Raw genomic sequence first — 24,386 nt, 5'->3', positions numbered from 1 at the left:
CATCCTTGTTTAAGATCAGTTGACCAGACAAAGATTTATTTATGACTGTCTCTTCTATTCCATTCATGTCTAGGTCTTTTATTTTAGCACCTTATTGTTTTAATTAATGTAGCTTATAATATATTTTGAAATTAGGAAATACAATATCTCCATCTTTTTTCTGAAGATTGGTTTGGCTATTTGGAGTCATTTTTTGGTTCCATACAAACTTTAAAGTACTTTTTTTTATTTCTGTAAAAATGATATTGAAATTTTGACATGGACTACCTTGAATCCATACATTGTTTTGGATAGTATGGAAGTATAACAATATTGTCTTCTAATCCATTAACACAGGATATATTCCCATTTGTTTGTATCTTATTTAATTTCCCTTATCAATGTATATAATTATCTCCTGAGTGAAGTTTATTCCTAAATTCTTTTAATTTTCCAAAAATTTTTATTTGTTCTTTTTAGTTATCCATAACACTAGAATCCATTTTGACATAATTATACTTGCATAGAATATATCTTACTCTAATTCAGACCTGATTACCTCTCTTTCCCCATCTCTTTCCCTTCCCCCTGTTTCCTTCCCTCTACAGATATTTCTGCTGTTTATTATTATTTTTCTTTATTTTAAAAAATGTGTTCTTTTGAGCTGGGTTTGTGACTCAGTGATAGAGTGCTTACCTAGCAAGTGTGAGGCCCTGGGTTTGATCCTAAGCAAAATATTTTATTCATTTTGGTGTGTTGTAAATAGAACTATTTTCCTAATTCCCTTTCAGATAGCTTGTAGTTAGTGTTAGAATCACATGTGGTTTTTGTGTCAATTTTCTGTTCTGCAGTATTACTGAATATATTTGTTAGATCTAAAAGGCTTTTTGTGATGTCTTTAGGGTTTTCTATAAATAAGATCATGCCATTTGTAAATAAGGACAATTTTACTTCTTCCTTTGTGATTTGGATGCTTCTTATTTATTTTTCTTGCCTAATTGCTCTGGCTAAGACTTACAGTACTGTATCAAATGTATGTGCTATGAGTGAGCATCTTTGCTTCATTCCTGATACATTAGAGGGAAACTTACAGCTTTTCACTATTGAGTATAACTCTTCCATACTATACTTATTACCTTATTTAAAATAGAAAAGTAAGAAATTGCATAACCTGACTGGGTTTGAGAAGTTCCTGATTTCAAATCTTTCTGCCCATTTTCTGACCTTCACAAGTCCAACAACATCTGTAACCTCTGTTTCTACTTCTTTGAAGTGTGCATATTTTAAACAGAATAATACATATAAAACTGCTCCACTTAGAGCCAGATGCACAGTAGGCACCAAGTAAATGTTAGCTAGTTTGAATTGGAAATTGAATTTGACTGAAAAGAAAACAAGATATTAAATCCTTTAGTCTGTGGCTTTTATATCTAACTAAATCAAGATACATTTTTCTCATGTGAGTTTCTTGAGACATTTTACATTATGCTTTACAATATCTTTATTTTACTAGCAAGCACTTAATATGTAGATATAGATATAGATGTATGAAAGTATACACTTTAAATGTAAGACAAGTATCTCTCCTTATTGGATCACACAAAGAAACTGGATAGAATTCAGTATTGATTCACTTAAAGAGGAAAGTATTGAAAGCTTTGTGCATTTAATTTTGCATTCACCATGGGAAATTCAAGGAAGGTATGTGGGGATGTCTGCATGTAATTTGAATAGTATTAACTGCTATTCCCAAGGTTGATAGTATCAAAGGTGTTGCCTTTATAAGGAAGGACAATATAAAAACATTAGGGGCAGATTCCTCACTAAGATAGGGCTCTATACAGGGAAGTAGGTGAAGTCAACATAAGACAACTGTCAACTTCTCTCTCCAAAGTCACAAAACCCCCATATTTGCAGCACAACTAAATAGAATCAGACTCAGGCTGACCGCCTCTAACTAATCAACTCCCAAAATAATGATTCATTATATTTCAGTTGAACTACTAAAAAACTACTAAAAGTGAGAATTATAAGTGAGTCTTAAATGCAATGATGATGATCAGTACATTCTCTGACTATGGAAACTTTCAAATAATAAATGATAGATTTTCTATATTAATTTATTAATTCATCTAAGACTGAACTACTTTGTATACAGTGTTGGGCAAAAATTAATATTTTCCTGGACCCTCTGATGTTCACCAAGTAGCTAAAGTGTTAGAAGTACAAAAAAAATTTGCTGAAATAATTGTGAAATCACATGTGTGCAAATGGACATAACAATGTGGATAATGTAATGCTGTGTGAGTTTCAAACAGTATAAAGAAGTAATTCTGCAAGTGGTTGAGTTACTTGACCTCAGCTACAGAAGGCACACGAGCCCAGGCCTCCATTTGCATAGAAACAGAAAGTCCATATCAGGTCTCTTCTTCCTTGGAAGAGGAAATACACATCTAGTTCTGCATTTGCCAAGTCTAAATTTCTATATGTTCTTACTCTTTTTAAAGGTATGCATGTGCCATTTTTAATTATTCTATTTTATAGAGTTCTTAGAACTACCTTTAATTACTTATGTGGATTCCATATGATCATAGCATGTATTAAACTTGATATATTTGAATTTCCTTGTGTTTGTTATAGACTAAACTTCCCTTCTCTACTTTCTGAACTGACCATCCCTCATCTCTTTTCATATTTTCAATTAATATCTTAATAAATCAGGTTAGCGTGAAGAGTCATATTAGTGTTGTTCTTGTCAGGACAGACTACGTTTTTAAGGAAGTTTCTACAAAAAACTAAATTTATCCACTAGGTAGTGGTTTTATCAGAATTAAAGTTGTTATACACTTCTGGTAAGTTTCACTGTGTACAGCTATACACCATGTTGAATATGATCTTGAGGTGGACACAGTTGACTAAAGGCTCTTTGGTTTCTGCCAAATGTGCAACAAGCAGGCTGGTTATGAAGGGTTTCCAAAGATCATTTTCACAGAAACTTAGGGACAGGTGCTCCCCAGTCAATTCCAAGGACTGTTTGCCAGAGTGTAGCACTTTAACGGGTAGGTGAAGGGCAAGAGGGAAAACAACACATGAGGAAGTCCCCTGGGAGAGGGGAAGTAATACACTTCAGTGGAATTCTCAGAAGACAGCATCTGATATTCTCACTCCTTTCTAACCTGTTGCCATCCTAGGCTGATCTGAAAAGCAGATGGAATGAAGTCAAGAATCACAAAGGTTGAGATCCAGGGATTGATTTTCCTACAAACAGAAATGTTTGCAAAAGTTGGTCATTGCTTTGAAGGGACATGGTATATGATGTGCTGTCTAGACCACACTTCTATAATTCTTAGAGTAGAACCAACTCAGTACAGTAAACTTGGTTTCCATTGTGTCAAATGTATTTCATATCTCAAATTTAATATTGAGTAGTGTATTAGGGTTCTCTAGAGGAACAGAATCAACAGGAAGTATGATTATAAAAAGGGGATTTATTATATTGACTTACATGACCAGAAGCTGGATAGTCCACAATAGTTCTCTCCAAGTTAGAGAGCTGTAAGAACCAATAGCTGCACAGTTCAAGAGGCAGAAGCCCCAGAACAAGAGGGATCAACAGTGCTAACCTAGTCTGAGACTAAGGCTTCTGGGAACTACCTGGAAGAGTGAAGAAGCAAGAGTCCAATATTCTCAGACCATCAAAGCAGCAATCAAGAACCTTTTCAAGAAGAGCCGAGCTTGCATCTACATCTGCTTCCTTGTTCTACCAACTTTTATTCCATCCAAGCCACCATCCTGTTGGGTGGTGCTGCCCACACTTAGAGAAGGTCTCCACTTCAGTTCACCATCCCACATTCCAATCATTCCTAGACACGCCCTCACTGACACACACAGAAGCCTCTTAATCATCAGCATCTCTTAATCCAATCAAGTTGACAATTCAAATTAACCATTACAAGCAGTTTTACACTTGGGGAAAACTAGTTCATAATATGTATCCTGCTTGGTCATATGACTTATGCAAGAGAACAGGGAAAATTTCTGCTTTCTTTTTCAAAGATCAAGATATTTGAAAACTATCCCTTGCTGAAATTTGTCATGGAACCAGCCATGCTAGTCTAATTAAGTTTACAATGTCTATTGTTAAAAGGAATAGTTCTTACTGTGTGGAAGAAATTACACCCAGTAATTCCAGCCTATAATAGTCTGCAAAAATAACTCCTTAATTGACTGTTGAGAGTAATGATAACGTGATTTAAAACATAACGTTGGCACTAGAAAATTTAGTGTGGAAGACCAGTTGTGGGTTGAGCTGTCAGTGGAACAGTGCATTGAATTTTTCTAAGCTAATTCAAATGAAAACGCTGAGATTAAAAGTGATAACACAGTTCCAATGAGATAAGAATCTCTGCAAAATTAGATTACAGCCTTCTTGTGTTCATAAAAACCGTATTATCCTTGACACTATTAAATCAATCTCTGAAAGAAAATTATCTTCACAAGCTAAGCTTGTTTGAACCTTAAGAGTATGGTCCACTTTTCTGCTGTTTGAGAACAGAAGTGGTGCTTATTTTATATATATATATTTTGTCTGAAGGGGTATGGATGCTTCACAAGTAGCTTTGTGACAAAGAAATCACGCCTTTGCCTATAGTATCACTCCATGTATCATTTAATTTAAAGGGGAAAAGTCTGCAAAGTATTGAGATGTGAAATGGAATCCTTTCTACAACTTGTCACTTGGCCACTTATTGATATCCAGCTGCATCCCATTAAAACAAGCTTATGTTTTCTGTTTGTGCAAGATAGGTAACTCTTTCCCAATGCTTTTGCTTATTTCTCAGCAACTGCAGACATCTCAGATGAACAGCTTCATTTAGGACACTGTTTTCCCTGCTCAGTGAAGAACCAAGAGCGAGTGTCCCTGGTCCAATTGATTGTACAGTTGGACAGTAGAAAATAATAGAACCAACTTCTATTTATACAAACAAACAAATTCCAGATAACACATGCAAAAATAGACATCCTGATCTACTGTCTGGTCTCAAGCAAAATGTGCATGATAAGAACACAGACATTTTTCATGAGATCAGAGGTTGAATTTCATCTGTTACATGACAGCAACTCATGCTTTGCAAAGGAATTCCCTTCCCTGAGCTCCTTCTCTGTCAGAAAAAAAAAATGATATAATAATAATTATGGAATTATTGCAGAATTGCTCTAAGTATTACATAGAGACCGTGGTGCCTGTCTCGACCCTGGGTTCATTGAGTTATTATTACTATAATTACTAACATGATCATCTTCATCAACATTATTTGTATTTCAAAGTTGTATCAACTGAATTAATAGATATTAAAATATACTGTCTTGTTTCAATTACCGTGTCTTAGAGCTTTCTGATCCCTCTGTCTGAAATACATTCAGATATCCATGATCACCGAGTACATATTCATCAACCTCAAATATTTACTTTTAAACAATTAAAAAGTGGTAGAAGAGTGTGAGATGATAGACCATCTACCTTGATTATCCTGGGAAACCAATTGAGTCCATTGCCTTTCTACACTGCTTGGGCCTTATAGGAACACAAATTATTGGAATTTTGCTTGGCATGCAAGCATTGGTCAGCTTTCTTTCTACCTAACAGAGTCTGAGCTCCTTAAGGACTACTAATCCAGCAGGTAGTATTGATGCTTATTGAGGAAATGATTATTTCTGTACTATTTTATTATTTTTAAAAAACAGATTTTAACCTTTAGAAGAGTTTTGTGTTCAGAGCAAAACTGAGTAGAGAATATAGAGTCCTAATATACCCCTGCTCCCCACTCATCAATAGTCCACAACAACAGCCCACCATCAACAGCCCACATCAGGGTGCTACATTAGTCAGAAACATTCAACCCCCAAATTGACACATCATTATCATCCAAAATCCGTAGTTTGCATTAGTGTTCATTTTTGCTCTTCCATATTCTATGGGTTTGAACAAATGCATAATAGCATATGTCTACTATTAAAGCATCATACACATTCAGCTTAATAAAATCTCTCCTTTTTCTCACATCCTCTTCTGTCCATCTTTCTCTCCTCCAAACCCCTAGTGACCAATGGTCATTTCATTACCTCCCTAGTTTTTCCTTCTTTCAGAATGTCCTACACTTTGATTCACATAGTTTGTAGCCTTTTTCACATTGACTTCTTTCACTTGGTAAACATGCATTAAAGTTTCTTTCATGTCTTCTCACGCCTTGATAGCTTGTTCTTTAGTGACATTCCATTGCCTGGATGAGCCATCATTCATTTATCCCTTCACCTACTGAAGGACATGTTGGTTGTTTCCAAGTTTTGGCAATGATGATTAAAGCTGTTATAAACATCTGTGTGCAGGCTTTTGTGTGGACATAAGTTTTCAGCTCATTTGGATAAATACCAAGGAACATGATTGTCTGGATTGTACTGTAGGAGTGTATTTAGTTTTGTAAGACACTGCCAAACCACCTTCCAAAATAGCTGTGCCATTTTGTATTTTGACCAGCAATGAATGAGAGTTCCTGTGGTTCCACATCCTTGCCAGCTTTTGGTGGTATCAGTGTTTTAAATTTTGGCCATTTTAGGTGTGTACTGTGATTTCATAATTTCATTTAATGTCATATCATGTCGAGCATCTTTTTCATTTGTTAATGGCCATTTCTATATCTTTTGGTGAGAAATCTGTTCAGGTTTTTTGGCATGTCTTTTAATTGTTATTTTTGTTGTTGTTTGTTTTGTTTTGTGGTGTTTGAGTTTCAGGTTTTTTAAAATACATTTTACATAACAATCCTCTATCAGCTAGGTCTTTTACAAAATTTTTCCTCATATGTGTCTTATGTTTTTACTCTCTTGACAGTGTCTTTTTCCAGTACAGAAGTTTTAAATTTAATGAAGTCTAACTTATTAATTATTTCTATCACAAAATGTGCCTTCGGTCTTATTTCTGAAATGAAATCATCATGCCCAATGTCGCCTAGATTTTTTCTTGTGTTATTTTCTAGAAGTTTTATCATTTGGCATTACATTGACATCTCTAAATTATGTGTTAAATTTCAGGAAGAAGGTCTTATAGACTGAGTCATACCCCACTCCCAACATTCTTGAATGGATGCCTATAACCTCAATGTGACTGCAACTGGAGGTAGAATCTTCAAGGGTTCAATAACAGCAAAATACAGTTATCAGGGTAGAGTTCTAACCAAATATAAAGAGGAAGAGGCACAGACGTTTGTGCACAAAGAAAAGATCATATGAAGCCACATCAAAGAGGCAGATGTCTAAAAGCCAAGGAGAAAGGCCTCCAGAGAAACTCCAACTTCTGACAACCTTAATCCTGCTCTTGTGGACCCCAGAATTGTGAGAAAATAAATCTTAAAATAGTGCTGTTTAGGATACTCAGTCTGTGGTATTCTGTTATGGAAATCCTAGCGAATCCTAAAACAGTCTTGGAAGGTCTGTGTCTAGATTTTTCTTTTTCCCCATGAAAATGTCAAGTTGTCCCCACAATTATTTTTTCCTTGTATTTGATTTTATTTTTTATACTGACATTTGAACCTAGGAGAACTTTATCCCACTAAGATACATCCCCAATCCCTATTTTTTTTGAGACAGTGTCTCACTATGTTTACTAAAACTGGTCTTGAAATCTTGATCCTTCTGCCTCAGTCTCCCTAACCTCTGGGATTACAGTCATGCATTGTTGAACTCAGCTTCAATGTAATTTATTAAATATATTGTCTTTTCACCACTGTAATGTTTTTGTTCCTTCAGTAAGGATCAGTTGATTATTCTACTAGGGATCTATTTTTGGAATCTCTCTTGTATTCCATTGACATTTCTGTCTATTCTTTCTTCAGTACCACATTGTCTTGATTACTGTAACTTTATAGTAAATTTGGAAGTCTGATAGTGACATCAGTCTTTCAATGTTGTGTTGGTTATTCTGGGTCTGTTGTTTTTCTACAGAAATTTTAGAACCAGTTTGTCAATATTCACAAAATAACTTCCTGAGATTTTGATTGGAATTATGTTGAATTTATAGATCAAGTTGGAATGAACTTGAGTTTTGACAATACTAAGTCTTCCTTGATGGGATATCTTGCAATTTTTTACATCATATTTTTGTACTTTTTCTCACATACATTAGATATAGCTCTATTTTGTTAGAATTATACCTAAATAGTTTATTTAGGAGGGATTCTATTTAAAATGATATTGTGCTTTTAATTTCAAATTCCACTTTTTATTTTTCATATACAGGAAAATACTTCACTTTTGTATGTTAACTTGTGTATTGTTTGGATATGAGGTATCCCCCAAACAGCTAATGTTAGACAACACAGGAATATTCATGTATAAAATGATTAAATTATGACAGCTGTAACCTAATCAGTGGATTAATCCATTTGCTGGATTAATAATTTGAATGGATTACTGGGTGATAATTACAGGAAGACATGGTATGCCTGGAAAAAGTATATTCCTTGAGGCTTGAATTCAGACACCTTGTCCTCATGGTTCATCTCTCTCTGCTTACCAAGAGCCATGAGCTGAGCAACTTGCCTTCACTATGCCCTTCCACCATGATGTTCTGCCTCATTTCTATCCCAGAGCCAGGGAGCAGATGACATGCACTGACTCTTGGGAACCATGAGTCCAAATAAACTATTCCTCCTCTAAATTGTTCTTGTCAGGAAGTTTTGCTCACAATAACAAAAAACTGATGAAGAAACTTATCCTTTAACCTTGCTATACAATTGCTTATTGGTAGTGAGAGGATCATTTTATTGATCTTTTCTGCACAAAAATCATGCTATATATAAACGGACAATTTCATTTTTTCCCCATCTGTATACCTTTTGTTCCCCTTTCTTGTCTTATTGCACTGGCTAACACTTCCAGTAAAAGGCAGAAAATGGGAAGAGGACATTATTCTCTTATTTAGGGGAAGGATTTCAGCTTCCCATCTTATTTAAACTTTTTATGAAGAATTTATGTGTGATAAATAAACTAATAAAAATATTTTAAATTGAGACAACTGGTAGTGTTTTCAAGGGCCTATTTTTAACTATAAACTACTGCATTTTCTTATTTGTGAAAAACTTAGAAAAAAGCACCTCTAACATGGTACAGTCTATTTTCTAACCCAACTATGTTCAGCCCAGGAATGAACATAGTTTTATTCACTACTTACTTTCATAACATCTTAACTAGTAACTACTCTGAGATTTCATCTCACTCTAATCAGAATGGCAATTATCAAGAATACAGGCAACCATAAATGTTGGTGAGGATGTGAGGAAAAAAGTTACACTCATACACTGCTGGTGGGAATGCAAAATGCTGCAACCATTATGGAAAGCAGTATGGAGATTCCTCAGAAATCTTGGAATGGAGCCACATTTGACCCAGTTATCCCACTCTTCAGTTTATATCCAAAGGACTTAAAATCAGCATACTACAGTGATGCAGTCACATCAATGCTTATAGCAGCTCAATTCACAATGATTAAGATAGAGAACCAACCTAGGTGCCTCTCAACAGATTAATTAATAAAGAAAATTATATATATATATATATATATATATATATATCTCCCAACATATAGATATATATAATGGGATATAGATATATCTATATGTTGGGACATTACTTAGCTTTAAAGAAGAATGAAATTATGGCATTTGCTGGTGAATGGATTGAGTTAGAGAATATCATGCTAAGTTAAATAAGCCAAACCCCCCAAAAACCAAAGGCTGAATGTTTTCTCTAATATGAAGATACTAATTCACAATGAGGGTGAATAGGGAAGAATAGAGTCACTTTATATTAGGTAGAAGGGAATGAAGTGAGGGGAAGGGATATGGGGGTAGGAAGGAGAGTAAAGTGAAACAGACATTATTATCTTATCAACATATATGACTGCATGACCAATGTGATCCTATAATATGTATAATCAGGGAAATGAGAAATCACACTCCATTTATGTATGATTATCAAAATGTATAAATGCATTCTACTGTCATGTACAACTAATTAGAACAAATCAAAAAATTTTTAAAAGAACGTTGTAATCATTTTGATATTTGCATTTAAAATTTCATTCATCTCAACAAGGATGATAAAACATAGACTAACAATATTGCTTCCTTTGTTCTGTCTCTTATTATAATATAAAATAATCTTAGATCAAATTGCAAATTAAGATGTAAAGCATTTAAAACAACTATTATCTAATGCCTCCTTAATGTAAAAAATGAATTATTTGGTTGAAAATTTACCATATGATTTTAGTACCAGGCATTTAGGTAAGAGTAGCATAAGTTTAGGCAACAATAACAACTACAAACACATATGCACACATACGAACATTCCCTCTGAGAAAGAAATTGTGTTGCTTTAAAATCTAAATAATATAAAAATTTGTAAATTATTATGGGGTTCCACATTTTAGGTTTAGCATTTAATCTTCTTTTATTCTTTGTAGATCACAATTTTAAAAATGTATTTGGAATCATTTTCTATCCCTTCATAGCTATACTTATTTTTCATAAAAGAATTTGTCATGTATCCTATCTGTCATGAGTAAAAGTTGATGGCAAATGTTATGAGATACTTTAATTGTTTATGATATGATTAATATTTTCAAATAACAACTTGGTTCCATTACTGAGAGTTACCTAAAATGTATTTCAACAACACAGTTAAATATACCAAATTAGAAACAGAACTACTTTTCCTGACTGATTTGGTTGTTTATATGAGACAAGACAGTATTCATAAACTGTAAACTGTGGGCATCTTCTCTGATTTTTTCTTTAATAAGTAAAAAAAGTCAATAAAGATTAATTTTTATTTTATATCTCATTTTTCAAGTCTGATTTTAAGCCTTAATTTTTAAAAGAATGGCATTCATATCTGATTTCTGGTTATGGCATGAAAACATTAAAAAGTAGTCCCACAATGGTTAAAATATTGCAAGAAACATTTGCTTCGAATGTTTCCTTGTGCTCATTAGACTGTACTAGATAGTGTAACCTTGAGCATCACCTACATTTGATTGCTTAAAATTCCAAATCTGATATGGAAAATCACCTCCAGTGTGTGACTGGGTTTACTATGTAATTTTTCTTTTCAAATATACCATTATTGCAGTCTCCATCTGAAACCCTAAGCATGCTGTTATTAACTTGCTTTTAAGTTCCTCAATAAAGCAACATTTAGGATGTACATAAAAACACTGCATTTTTATTAAACAGCCCTGGAGGAAGGAAAGGTTATTTTAACAGTCACATCAACAGTGTGGTTCTACGGTTCTATTCAATTAGCATTGGCTTGCCAGCCTCCTTAAACACTGGCATTATGTCCCACTGTGTTTATTAATAGATTTCTTCTTTCCTACATTTTTCTCAATATCATAAAAACTCTAGGAAGAACATGTCTTGGGTTTTTTCAAGGTAAGTAAAATGTTTCTCTCACTCTCTTGCACTTAGGTGTGCATTCTCATACAGACACATGCACACACACACACACACACACACACACACTATCCCTCCTTCCTAATGACAGAGACAGACAGACAGACCCAGATGATATGCAGAAGGATAAAAATGCATGAAATAGACAGTGTTACTGGTAACCCAGAAATGTTAACAGATTCAAAAATATTTTTGAAGTTAAAATGAGTAGCATTCAATTATTGATGGGGAGATGAGCAAATGTGAGAAATCAATAATAATTCTCTAATTTCTGGCTTGGATAAAAGATACGTCAAGATCCATAATATGAAAGAGTTACAGACTTGAAAGAAATATGATGAAATATAGTTAAATTTTATTTAAGGTTTAGTATATGTTATACAGTATGCTAAACGCTTTACATATGATGTCCCATTTAATCCTCAAAACATTGCAGATAGAAGAAAGCTGAGATCCATAAAGTTAATAAACATGCTACTGAGTGAGCATTCATGGCCAGAGACTCTGATGCCTACAACCACTCTTAGGGACTGTCGCCTTATGGCAGGCAGAGTTTGAGATGCCTAAGCCCACTCAGAGGGGTATGCCTGACAGTATGTTGAATAGGGTATTCTGAAATAAGGAAGGATAAGGTTGATGTTTTGTAAGGCTACACAAGGACAGAGCAAGTCCATCTTAAAATAGAGGTCCAGTATAAAATGCAGAAAATGCCAAAATGTATGGGCAATTTATCTCCCATATCTAAAAAGTGAGATAGGAGAAGGAGGCAGATGATCACAGGAGGGGAAGGTAACTCAGAGAACACAGAGCACCCAAGGTTAAGGGTGGTCGACAACGTCAAGGGAAAATGACCAACATCACTGCCTACCTCAGAGAAGTGAATCATAAGAGAGGACACTGTGTCCCTTGGGCAGAGACTTAGGATGTCATTTCCTACCTTTGCCAAGACCAGTTCCAACAGAGGCGGGAACGGCTGTGCTGGGGAGGAGGTTGGCAGTGAAGGATTGTGGGATTAAGTGTGAGATTATAAGAATGTCCAGTGGATGCTTTTGCACATCATGGGATCACCAGGAACATTATTGCGTTGATGATGCTGATCCATATTTACTTTGTACCTATCTAGAGTACCACACAGACATTTCTGCTGCTAGAAATAACCTTGACTCTGACCTTGAATTTTTAGTGTGTGGGAAGATTTTAATGGAGAGATATTTTGAAGACTTTTTTTTTTATTTAAGCTCCAGAGTATGCAAGGGATATATTTAAGTCCACCAAAAGAGTCTCATTTGGTAAAGCAAAAATGCCACAATCTTTTAAAATTGGTGCTTTTTCTGAAACTGAAAACTTCACACATTTTACATTTCATTTGCTAACTTTCACAGCAGGTCTCCCCAAACCCAACTTCCTACTGAAGTGTGTTTCCAAGCAATTTAATTTGGAAATTGAGAGCTGTCTTGACCTTTTCATGGATTTCAACTTTATATCCTAAAAGACTTCAGAGACGACACTCTATAGGTAATCAAAATATTCCAGAATAATAGGATTCTTATATTTAGATAGAATTTTCTATATAAAAAATTAGTTCAATCAGTTCTCCTTTTAAAAACCAGCTGAAGAAGTTGTTTTTACATTTGAATTTCCATGACATTTACCATTTTGTGTCTTCCATTAACTATTATTATATGGCCTTTTACATCTTGCAGCTTTTGGCTCTGAAACAGAAAACCCCAGTTGTTTCTGGCTGAAGGCTCAGAATCAAGAATTACAAAACCATAAAAAGAGCACTTGAACATCTTCTGTGCTCTAAGGAAACTTAGCCCTTCTCACAAGTTGTTTTGTCAAACGGTGAAGACTTGAGGTGGGGAAATCACCATCATTTTTTCATTTTATGTATTTGAACATCTTGTCTTATTTTATAAATGGTTAAGAATTAAAAATGTGGATCTCACTGGGCATAGTGGCACACACCTGTAACCCCAGTGCTAAGAGGCTGAGATAAGAGGATTGCAAGGTCAGAGTCAGCAACCTAAGTGTCTCTAAGGAACTTAGCGAGACCCCATTTCTAAAAAATATAAAAAAGGTCTGGGGATGTGAATCAGTGGTTAAGTGTCCCTGGGTTCAATCCCTGGTACCACCACCACCAACAACAAAAATGTGGATCTGAATCACTGAGCTCATTTTACGGGAAACTGAGGCTTAAAAATACAAGTTGACTTTTTTTTATTGTAAACAAATGGGATACATGTTGTTTCTCTGTTTATACATGGAGTCAAGGCATAGCATTTGTGTAATCATAAATTTACATAGGGTAATGTTGTTTGATTCTTTCTGTTATTTTTTCCCTTCCCCCCACCCCTCCCACCCCTCTTTTCCCTCTATACAGTCCTTCCTGCCTCCATTCTTGCCCCCCTCCCTAACCCTAACTCTAACCCTAACACTAACCCCTCCCACCCCCATTATGTGTCATCATCCACTTATCAGTGAGATCAAATATTAAAAAAAAGTAATCTTGAAGCTAAAAGGTAATAAATCAGTGCCTTCAAACCAAGAAGGAAAATATTTTGAATCTGAAATTACGCACACCCAAAACTACCAAGTTTGACAGTAAATAAAAATAGTTTTAAGTAAAAAAAAAAAAAACAATAAATACAAATTGACATGCCCAAGGCCACATCATCAATTATTAGCAAAGTATGTTAATGCAAGTCCATTGGGCTGCAAACTAAGTAGAGTAACCACAATTTACTCAAGAAAAAGTGAGGACTCATTGGAAAGATACCAGAGTGGCTCTCACAATCACAACTGAACCTCTGGGTGGAAAATTCAGTGTAGCTGCAGTGAGGGCAGTTCTCAGATTGCTTCTCCAGAACACAGCTACGTGGAGACTCTGCTTATACAGCCTCAGTTGATGGGGTCAACTCCATGTTCAAGTTTCAAATTTTCCCAGGGGCAAATCTGAAAGGCTGAGATGGAGTCAGGTGTAGCCATCCCTGGATGTGAAGGCAATAATACCAGGTGAGCAGAGTCTCAGGCTCTGACCAGATACTCACCAGCCTCATACTACACTGTGGCTCCCAGCTGGTACTGTACACGCTGCCTGACTTTCTACTTGCATTGTCCTTGCTGACAGTAACACAGTTGTGGGAGCTCTTTAATACCAAGACTCAGGGAATACTCCAGGACAATGATTTACATAAGCCTGGACCCTGTTTGCTTATTTTTACATTTTACTTTTTAAATATTTCTCAATCAAATCTGAGACACTGTGATGGAAATGATTCAGTAGAAGATAAGGGAGAAAGGCAGGAATAATGATTGAAAGAACACCTTCCCCCGAGTGGTAAAGAGCTCTTAAACCATCCAGATCCTTCATCCCTAGAGTTGAGTGCAGGTCATAATAATCAAGCATGTTCTAAAAACCCAGATTGCAAGCCCCCCCCTTTAAGATCCACTGAAAGAATTAAAATCATCCTTACATTATTTTCACACAGACCCATAGATTTGGCCCTGCAATTGTGAAGTCCAAGTGAATGACTGTCATTATTTAGGATAGCGAGTCTCTTTTAGATTTTTGTTGTTTTTGTTTTTGTTTTGTTTTTGTTTTTTTTTCTGCTGAGACCAAAAGATATGACAAGAACAATCTTAGAGGAGGAAAAGTTTATTTGGGGCTCACAGTTTCAGAGACAAGACCATAGCTCTGTGTCCGAGGTGAGGCAGAATATCATGGCAGAAGCGTGTGGCAGAGGAAAGCAGCTAAGGACATAATGATCAGGAAGAGAGAGAGGGTTGGACTCACCAGGCACAAACCATATACCCCAAAGGTCCACTCCCATAACACACCCTCTCTCGCCTCACCCTATCTGCTACAGTTACCACATAATTAATCCCTATCAGTGGATTAATTCCGATTAGGTTGAGGCTCTCATTAACCAATCATTTCACCCTTAAATTATCACATATCATCTCACACTTGAACTTTTGAGGGACATGAAGGATTAGGACTTATTCTCTCATGGAACCTTGATTGGGAAAAATTTTAAAATCCAACAATGACAGTGATCCTGAAAGAAAGCAATGAATAAAAATCTACTTCAGACAGGAAGGGAGATTTAAGGTTGGTGGCAAAGGAAAGGTCTCACACATATTAAATATCTTGTCTATAGCACAATGAAAGGCATTACTACACCCATAGCCTCTGACCTGGCAAGCCTTACTCTGACCTAAGATATTTGGTGTTACCAGTACGACAAGCTTCTTCTGAGTCCTAGTGTACAATTGTACATCTTTCTAAGAAATAACCAATGCCTTGGAACATGCATCAGAGAATCTCTTTCTAAATATCTATCAAGAGTTTCTCTCACTATCCAAATGGATATCCTTTACATTATCCTAAGTTATAAATAAAATCACAAAATTTTCACAGATCATTCATGAAATTATTCACTTATCAAAATTAGAGGGATAGATTCAAATTAAAAAGCTTTTTATCAGCAAAGGAAACAATCAACAATGTGAAGAGAGAGCTTACAGAGTGGGAGAAAATCTTTGCCACACACACTTCAGATAGAGCACTAATCTCCAGAATTTATAAAGAACTCAAAAATATTTACACCAAGATTATAAATAGCCCAGTCAATAAATGGTCTAAGGAAATGAGCAGACACTTCACAGAAGAAGATCTGCAAAGGATCAAATGATATATGAAAAAATGTTCAACAACTCTAGTAATAAGAAAAATACAAATCAAAACTACCCTAAGATTTCATCTCACCCCATTTAAAATGCCTATTATCAAGAATACAAGCAACAATAGGTGTTGATGAGGATGTAAGGGAAAAGGTACACTCATACACTGCTGGTGGGATTGCAAATTGGTGCCGTCACTCTGGAAAGCATAATGGAGATTCCTCAGAAACTTGGAATGGAACCACCATTTGACCCAGCTATCCCACTCCTAGGCCTATACCCAAAGGACTTAAAATCAGTATACCACAGTGATACAGCTATATCAATGTTTACAGCAGGTCAATTCACAATAGCTAGATTGTGGAACCAACATAAATGTCCTTCAACAGATGAATGGATAAAGAAACTGTGATATATATATATATATATATATATATATATATACACACACATATAGTGGAATATTATTCAGTCATAAAGAAGAATAAAATTATGGCATTTGCAGGTAAATGGATGGAGCTGGAGAATATCATGCTAAGTGAAATAAGCCAATCCCAAAAAACAAAGGCTGAATGATTTTTCTGATAAGTGGATGATGATACATAATGCGGGTGGAGGAGAGGCAAGAATGGAGGAAGGATGGATAGTATAGAGGCAAATGAGGGGTGTGGAGGGGGTGGGGGAAGAAAAAATAATAGAATGAGACAAACATCATTACCCTATGTACATGTATGATTATGCAAATGGTATGTCTCTGTAGTACAATCAGGGAAATGAAAGTTGTACCCCATTTGTGTGCAATGAGTCAAAAGAAAATTGGAGTGTTGATTTTGGGCTAGGCTAAATCTTGAAAAAATAAACATGAAACTAGAGTTTTTATTTTAAGACCATATCACATGTGTATACATACAAGGTGGTATAAAAAGGCATTTATAGACAAGTATCATAAAACATAAGTAAAATAACACACTATGGAGACACACAGTTTGAGGAGGATCAGAGAAGTCTTCAACATGAGCACTTAAAGATGGGTGAGTTGACATTGAAGACTCAGGGATATTGATATTGAAGATTCAGGGATGTTCCTAGAAAATAACAGAAAGTCATAGAATAAAGAGAAAATCTATGACTGAGCAGCAAAGACTGATGCTTATGGAGGAGAAAGGCAACATCGAAGAGGTAGGCAGAGGCTCAGCCTTGTTGGTATTCATGGGCTGACGTGAATACCATTAAGCTGAAACAGATACTGAAAGATCATTTGCAGGAAGTTACGTCAGGAGACTTTAGGCCTAATATGAAAATCCCAAGGGAGTTGTAAAACAATGTCAGAACAATGCCTGGGTTCCATTCTAAATAAAAGAAATTGGAATCTCTACAGATAAGCCCTGTGCATCCGTATTTTTGGAAGTCTCCTGTTGTTCTTAGAGTCCCTGATGCTCAGAATGGATAGATTCCTAGCACTGTATTTAGTCATAGTTGAGATGACTCTGGCATCTGAGTTCAAGGGTGGGTCAGAGTAGGCAAAACAAAAGCAGGAGAGCAATTAGAAGATTTTTCAAGAATACTGGAAAAGTAGTCCAAACGTGGTAGTTTCTACGAAAATGGAAAAGAAGAAACTTTAAGAGGGAAGTCAACAAGGTAGGATTTACAGACATGGGTTGTGATTGAAAGTGCTGGGCAAGGCACTTGGAGGAAACTGACAGCATCCCCAAGTCCCTGTCTTGGCCATACCTCATTTATCTTTCCCTTCTTTTCAATTCCGCAGTGTTTCCCTGGACAAGTTCTATAAACCAGATACAAATTGAGCACGACATCTCTTCCCTGTATTCTAAGCCTGATAACCTCTCCAGAGCAATCATCTTAATATCAAGGTTTTGAGCAATATGTCATAGAATTTTCCTTCCAGTTTAAAACCAGTTAAGCATATTTTTTTTATGGCAAACAACCAATCTCTTTTGGCACAAAGAATATTTATTTAAAAGTGAAGTTGCTATGGTGATTTTTTTCTTTTATTTTAAAGTACATTTACATCTGGAAAAAATGGCAGGTAAAGTCCTTACTGAAATTTAATGCATGGTTAATGCATCGTTTAATACCTCCATTTATCAAAATGTCAGCTGCCAAACATTCAGTACAGACCCATTCTGTTTCTAGGGAATGGAAAATTTGCCATCTCAGAAGATGATGTCTCATAAAGGAATTCCAAAAAATACTGAACAGTTATCCAATAAACTTTTTTCTCCTATAAATTAATGTCTGCCAAAGTAAGTATATAAGAAAAAAATAGGATGTGCTTGTATTACCTTTTAATTGTGATTCTGACATTTGAAAATTTGAACTGTGATTTTCTGATCTTCATGAATGATGCTTGCAGGGATTATTTTTTTTCCACAACAGCAATGAATTGGGGCAGATGTACAGGTATATTGTAGTGATAATGTTGATGTTACTTTTATAGGAAGGAGATATATAAGGAATTGTGATCTTTTTTGATTGATAAAAGAACGTTGGCTTATCCAGTATCACACAGCTGGGAAGCCAAGAAGCAAACCATTGGTTTCCAATCTGAATCCTAAAAAGTTTCATTTCACCTGTCGTCTAAGTCTGTTTTCTGCTACTATAACAGAGTACCACAGCGATAGTACTAAGCAAGAGAGGTTAATTTCACGGATGGTTATAGAGTCTGAGAAGTGTAAGATCAAGGTGCTGCATTTGGTGAGGGCTTGTTGCTGTCATAACATAGCAGAAAGTATCACCAGGAGAGAGAGAGTGAGAGAGCACAAGAGAGGGCCAAACCCGCTCCTTCTCACACTAAGCCAATCCCCTGCCATATTAAATCATTATTCATCTCCTCTTACAGGTTCTCCCTCCCTACAGTGTTGCAACAGGGATCAAGTTTCCAACACATAAACGTCGTGGACACATCCAAACCATAGCCTGCCCTTCACTTCTACCATTCGTCATCAGTCCTTCATGGTGGGAAGGGTCCAGTTTGAAATCAGAGAGAGCCGTTTACAAAACTCTTTCATCAGTGAGATTTTGGGATCCTTACCTACCTCTCTGAGCTTTAGTTTCCTCAATTTAAAATTTAAGTTCACATGCAGAGGATAATTTTGGAGACTCTAAGATATATATTACCCCCCCCCCGACATGCATGCACACACACACACACCATCACATATGAGAAAAGAGAAAAGGGTTTGGGTTCTTGTTCCTGGCTTGTCTAGCAATGGCATTATGATTATGAAAGAAAGGAAATTATAAAACACCTGCCAAATTCCTCAAAACTATTATCCATCAGTTTTTTATTCTATATTTTTATTTTGTACATTTTTAATTGTAAACACTTTTAAGAACCTGGTTTTATAGTCTACTTTATCTGACAGACCCAAAGTCCTCCAGCCACCTAAACAGAAATCAAACACACAGGATGAGTGAACATTCATAGGGGACAGTTGGTAGCTGAGACGGTGTGCAAATAATAAATCTAGCATTCAAAAATCTCACATAGGTCTTCTGATTTTATTAACCTAGACAACTTATAATAATTATGATAAACAGACATTGTCATTAAACATAGCAGTCTTTTGATAAGATTAAACATAATGCAATACATCTTCCTTTCCACCAATTCAGTATAATAAATTACCCTTAGGCTTCTAAATGAAGCATTTTATAATTGAGCAAAACAGATCGATTTTTAGGGGTCCTTATTTATATGCAAAACAGACTTTTTGAGAATGGTAAACTTGATTAAAATCTCTCTAAGTGCAAATCACAAATAACTTCTCCTCACAAGCCATAACTATCCTATTAATGTGTAATTTATTGCAAACAAGAATAGTAAAATTCTAATGTGCTTATGATCCAGATGGAAGAAAGAGTTAAAACAAGGGAAACAACAAGCTATATAAAATGGGAAGAAAATGAAATTGAAATTTGAAAAATATTGCACAAGATAGTGTCCCAGCTGGTACATATGCTCCAAAAGTGAGAAAGAGAGAGAGAAGAAATGGGATAGGCTGTAATGGTGAAATCCATCTCAGGAGAATTGAAAGAAATTTCCATGCAACTCCTAGATTTTGAGAGAAAAAAAAATTCTCAGAAAAGTGCATGAATAATATGTTGGATGTGGAAACCAAGTCTGCACACATGACCATTTTGGGGAGTCTGTTTGGAGTCCCCAGTCATTCCCCTACTCAAAATCTTAGATCTCTTCTGGCAATTACCCAATAACTAGCAGATGATGTACTTGGTAAATGACTTTTGCCCAACTCTATGTCATTTACATGAAAAGAAACAGTGACTTCTCATCAAAAGAACATGGGAATGACAGAACCTATATATCAGCAAAAACTAAGGTCAAAGTATGTCAATCATGCTTCTTGGGCTGACTGCAGATGAATCTCCTGGGTCCCACTTCAGAAGGGAATCCAGGAGAGACATTTACCTAGAGAGAAGACACTCAGAGACTCAAATGTCCTGAATTTAGAGCCACCAACCAACTTCTTCGTGGACATACATTTTGTACTCACATAAATTTAGCTTTATTTCCTATGTGTTAGTCAGCTTTCTGTCATGTAACCAAAAAGACCTGACCAGAACATCTTAGAAGCTAGGCATGGTGATGCACACCTGTAATCCTAGTGACTCAGGAGGCCGAGATAGGAGGATCACAAGTTCATGGCCCTACGCATCGTAGTGAAACTCTGTCTCAAAAATAAAAAAAATAAAAAGGGCTTGGGGTGTAACTCAGTGGTCAGCCACCTCTGTGTTAAATCCCCAGTATCAAAAACAAAAACTTAGAGGAGGAAAAGTTTATTTTGGGCTCATGTTTTCAGAGGTTCAGTCCATGGTTGGGTGACTCTGGGCCCAAGATGAAGCAGATCATCATGGTGAAAAGACATGGCATAGGAAAACAGCTCAGTAGTTCATATGTAGAGAGAGCTCTGCTCATCAGGGACCAAATACAAACCCCAAAGGTATGCCCCCAGTTTCCTACCTCTTCCAGCCACACCCTACCCTGCTATAAGTACCACACTGTAAATCTATTCAAGTGGATTAATCCACTGATTTGATTATAGCTTTCATAATCATTTAACCTCTGAACATTCTTGCATTATCTCATGCATGATCTTTTGGGAAATACCATATATCCAAACCATATCATCACATTAAATAATAAGAGTTACTCCTACATAGGTCCTTAATGTTAAGTCAAGATCACATGATGTAATTTCTTCTCTACCAAAGTGAACATTTGAAAAGGACCTCTAGGTTCCCCAATTCTTGTAGGAAGTCATTCATGCTGTGGATTTGTCTTAAATGTTCCTTTGCCTTCCTCCAGGCTTGAGAATATCACATCTCCACAGTGTAATATTAATCTACTCACTCAAAACTGCTTGTCACCATTATGCATGAGTTTCTGGTTCTGTGCACTAGGAGAAATTTTTAAAAGTTTGTTTCGTAGAGTTTGAAATTATAAAATATTTCAATTGTACAGAAAACACCATAAATAATACCCACAGTTCACATGAATCCATCTTGTATAATATGTATTTATTGGGCATTTGTGAGGGGAGGACCCAACTTTGAGGCTATGGTGCTGAACAAGACGAACACGGCCCCACCCTCAAGACAGACAAAGAAGATAGACAGTACATTCTCATAAATGGCATGATAGCCAAAGCCCAGAGGTGATAGACATGTGTGGTAAGGTGAAGAAAGCCTTCCTGGAGGGTGAAATAAGAATTAGCCAAGCTAATACATCTTTCTTTCTTCTGGACTCAGTGTAATAAATTACCCTGAAGCTGCAGAATGAGGTATTTTATAATGGAATAAAACAAATCAATTTAGAGCCTCTATTCCTAAGGAAAGCAGAGTTTTTGAGACTGATAGCATCATCCGTTCAGGGTGTTGAAGACAGCAGGGCCTGCAGCCAGAAAGCTCAGGTTAGAGCTGTGGCTGGCTCTTCCCTGTGATCAGGCACGTTTACTTAGCAATTTGGAAGCTCAGTGTTCTCAAATGCAGAGGACATACTAACTCACTCTTTATCACAGAATTTGTAGGAGAACCACACAAGACAGACCTGTAAAATGTAAACTAATTCATGTCTTGTAAAAACAGCCTGTGGACACTTCCCAATTGAGGCACCCTACAAAATACCTCACCAGTACTCCTCAAAACTGTCAAGATCATTGCCACAGCCAACAGCCTAAGGAGACATAACAACAGAATGTAATGTGGCATACCAGACGATCTTGTGTAACAGAAAAAGGACATTAGATAAAAGTAAGGAATAAAGTTCAAATAAAGGAAGGACTTCAGTTAGCTAAAAATTGTCACTTTTGGTTCATTAATTTTGACATAGAGCTTATGTACCATACCAATGTAAGATGTTAATGGTAGGAGAGAATGGTTGTGAGATATACTGAAGCCTGTGTCCTCACAAATTTTCTAGGGCTCTCATCAGTTCTAAAGTTAAAAAAAAAATGTTGTGTATTTAGTTTTAAAGTAGCATTATGAAAATGTCCCAGTTATCTGCTTAACAACACATCTGTGTGGAGTGGCTACACAAGCCAGGCACTATTCTTGTAGAACTATGTTCAGGATAACCATAGTTCATCCAGCAGTACAGGAAGAAAAATAAAATGTAAATACATTTAAAATTGTGTCATTCAGTGGTCAAAGGGATGAACAAAGAAGCAGAGCACAAAAGTGATAGGGGAGAGAAATGGGTGGAAAGGGGAGGATTTTGTGGAGGAAAGGCCATTTAGCAGACTTAAATAGATTAGAGGGTTGCTAGAAGGGGTGATCATGCAAATCCTTGGAAAGGGAACATCCTGGGCAGAGTAGCAGTAAGTGTGAGATCTCAGACCTGGATGGACCGGGGGTGAACGTAGAGCAGGAAGGAGCCCACTGTTGCTGGCAACAAGCCTAAAAGGGTCAAGCACAGGAGAAGATGACATCATGGATGCACCATATTGTCCTAAAAGAAGTAGCGTAGATTTTATTCTAAGTATGCAGGGAAGCCACTGGAGGATTTTGTGCAGGAGGGAGAAGTGTGATGTTTCCATTTCTCAACCTTTTAAATGAAAATTTTCAACCTTTCCAGAGAGTTGAGTAAATTGTACAGCTGTAGCCCATGTGTCCATCACTTACCTTCTGTAATCGTTCAGCTCTCATTGTTTTACCACATATCTTTCCATTCATTTATTATCCATCAATCCATCTCGTCTTTTATTGGAGTTTAAATTGTTTGGGACAATATAATTCCTCCCAAATATTTTATTACAATCCTATGGACTAAATTTCAGTGCTTTCTATGGGTTCTTTTACTGGGGATAACATTATATATGTTGAAATAAGTAAGTTTAAATGTATTCCCCAAGATTTGCTAAATGGATACACCTGTGTGATCAAACCTTTATCAAGGTACAGCACATTATATCACTCCAGGAAGATCCTCATGACCCATTCCAGTCCATTCCCATACCCAGTTACTTTTAGAGACAACCTGTGACCCATTAACTCTACTTCTAGGTATTTATCCATGAGAAATGAAAACTTATGCACAAAAAGACTTATTCAAGGATGTTTAGAGCACTTTTATTAATGATGCTCCAAACTGGAGATAGCTTAGTTATCCATCAACAGGCAAATCAATAAAAAATAAAGTGGTATAGAAATAGAAAAGAGTGCTCACAGCATTAAAAGGTAAACTCATGAAGCATAGAAGAATTTAGATGAATCTGAAACACATTTCAGACATTAGAAAAAGCCAGACATGACAAAATACACGTACCATGTAATTCTATCTGTATGAAGTCCAAGAGCAAGAAAGCTAAGAGTGGTTAACTAAATAAATAAATAAGAATTCAGCTGTCTGTCTTCCTGGAGAACAGACTTCATCCAAAGAAGTACAGTCAAGAGAGAATGTCTTGCTTTGGATCCAGTTCCCTTGATTCTGAAGTACACAGTGCTCAGTAAGTGCAATGAGCTAATTAAAACAACTGGGAAGTAAAACATCTGCTTTGGTTTGGATGTAGTTTGAGTGTGTTCCCCAAAGTTTCCAGAGTTGAAAGTTAATCCTCATCGTGATGCATTAAGAGGGTGGAAACTTAATCCAATTATTGTATTTACCAGTGCTCTCTTTGGAAGGTGACTAGGACTAGATGAAATATTTAGGGTGGGGTTCCCTAATTGAATTCTAGT

The sequence above is a fragment of the Sciurus carolinensis genome, chromosome 16 (genome assembly GCF_902686445.1).
Source record: "Sciurus carolinensis chromosome 16, mSciCar1.2, whole genome shotgun sequence".
Taxonomy (NCBI): domain Eukaryota; kingdom Metazoa; phylum Chordata; class Mammalia; order Rodentia; family Sciuridae; genus Sciurus; species Sciurus carolinensis.
The sequence above is the reverse complement of the archived record's forward strand: the minus strand, read 5'-3'. Positions refer to the sequence as shown.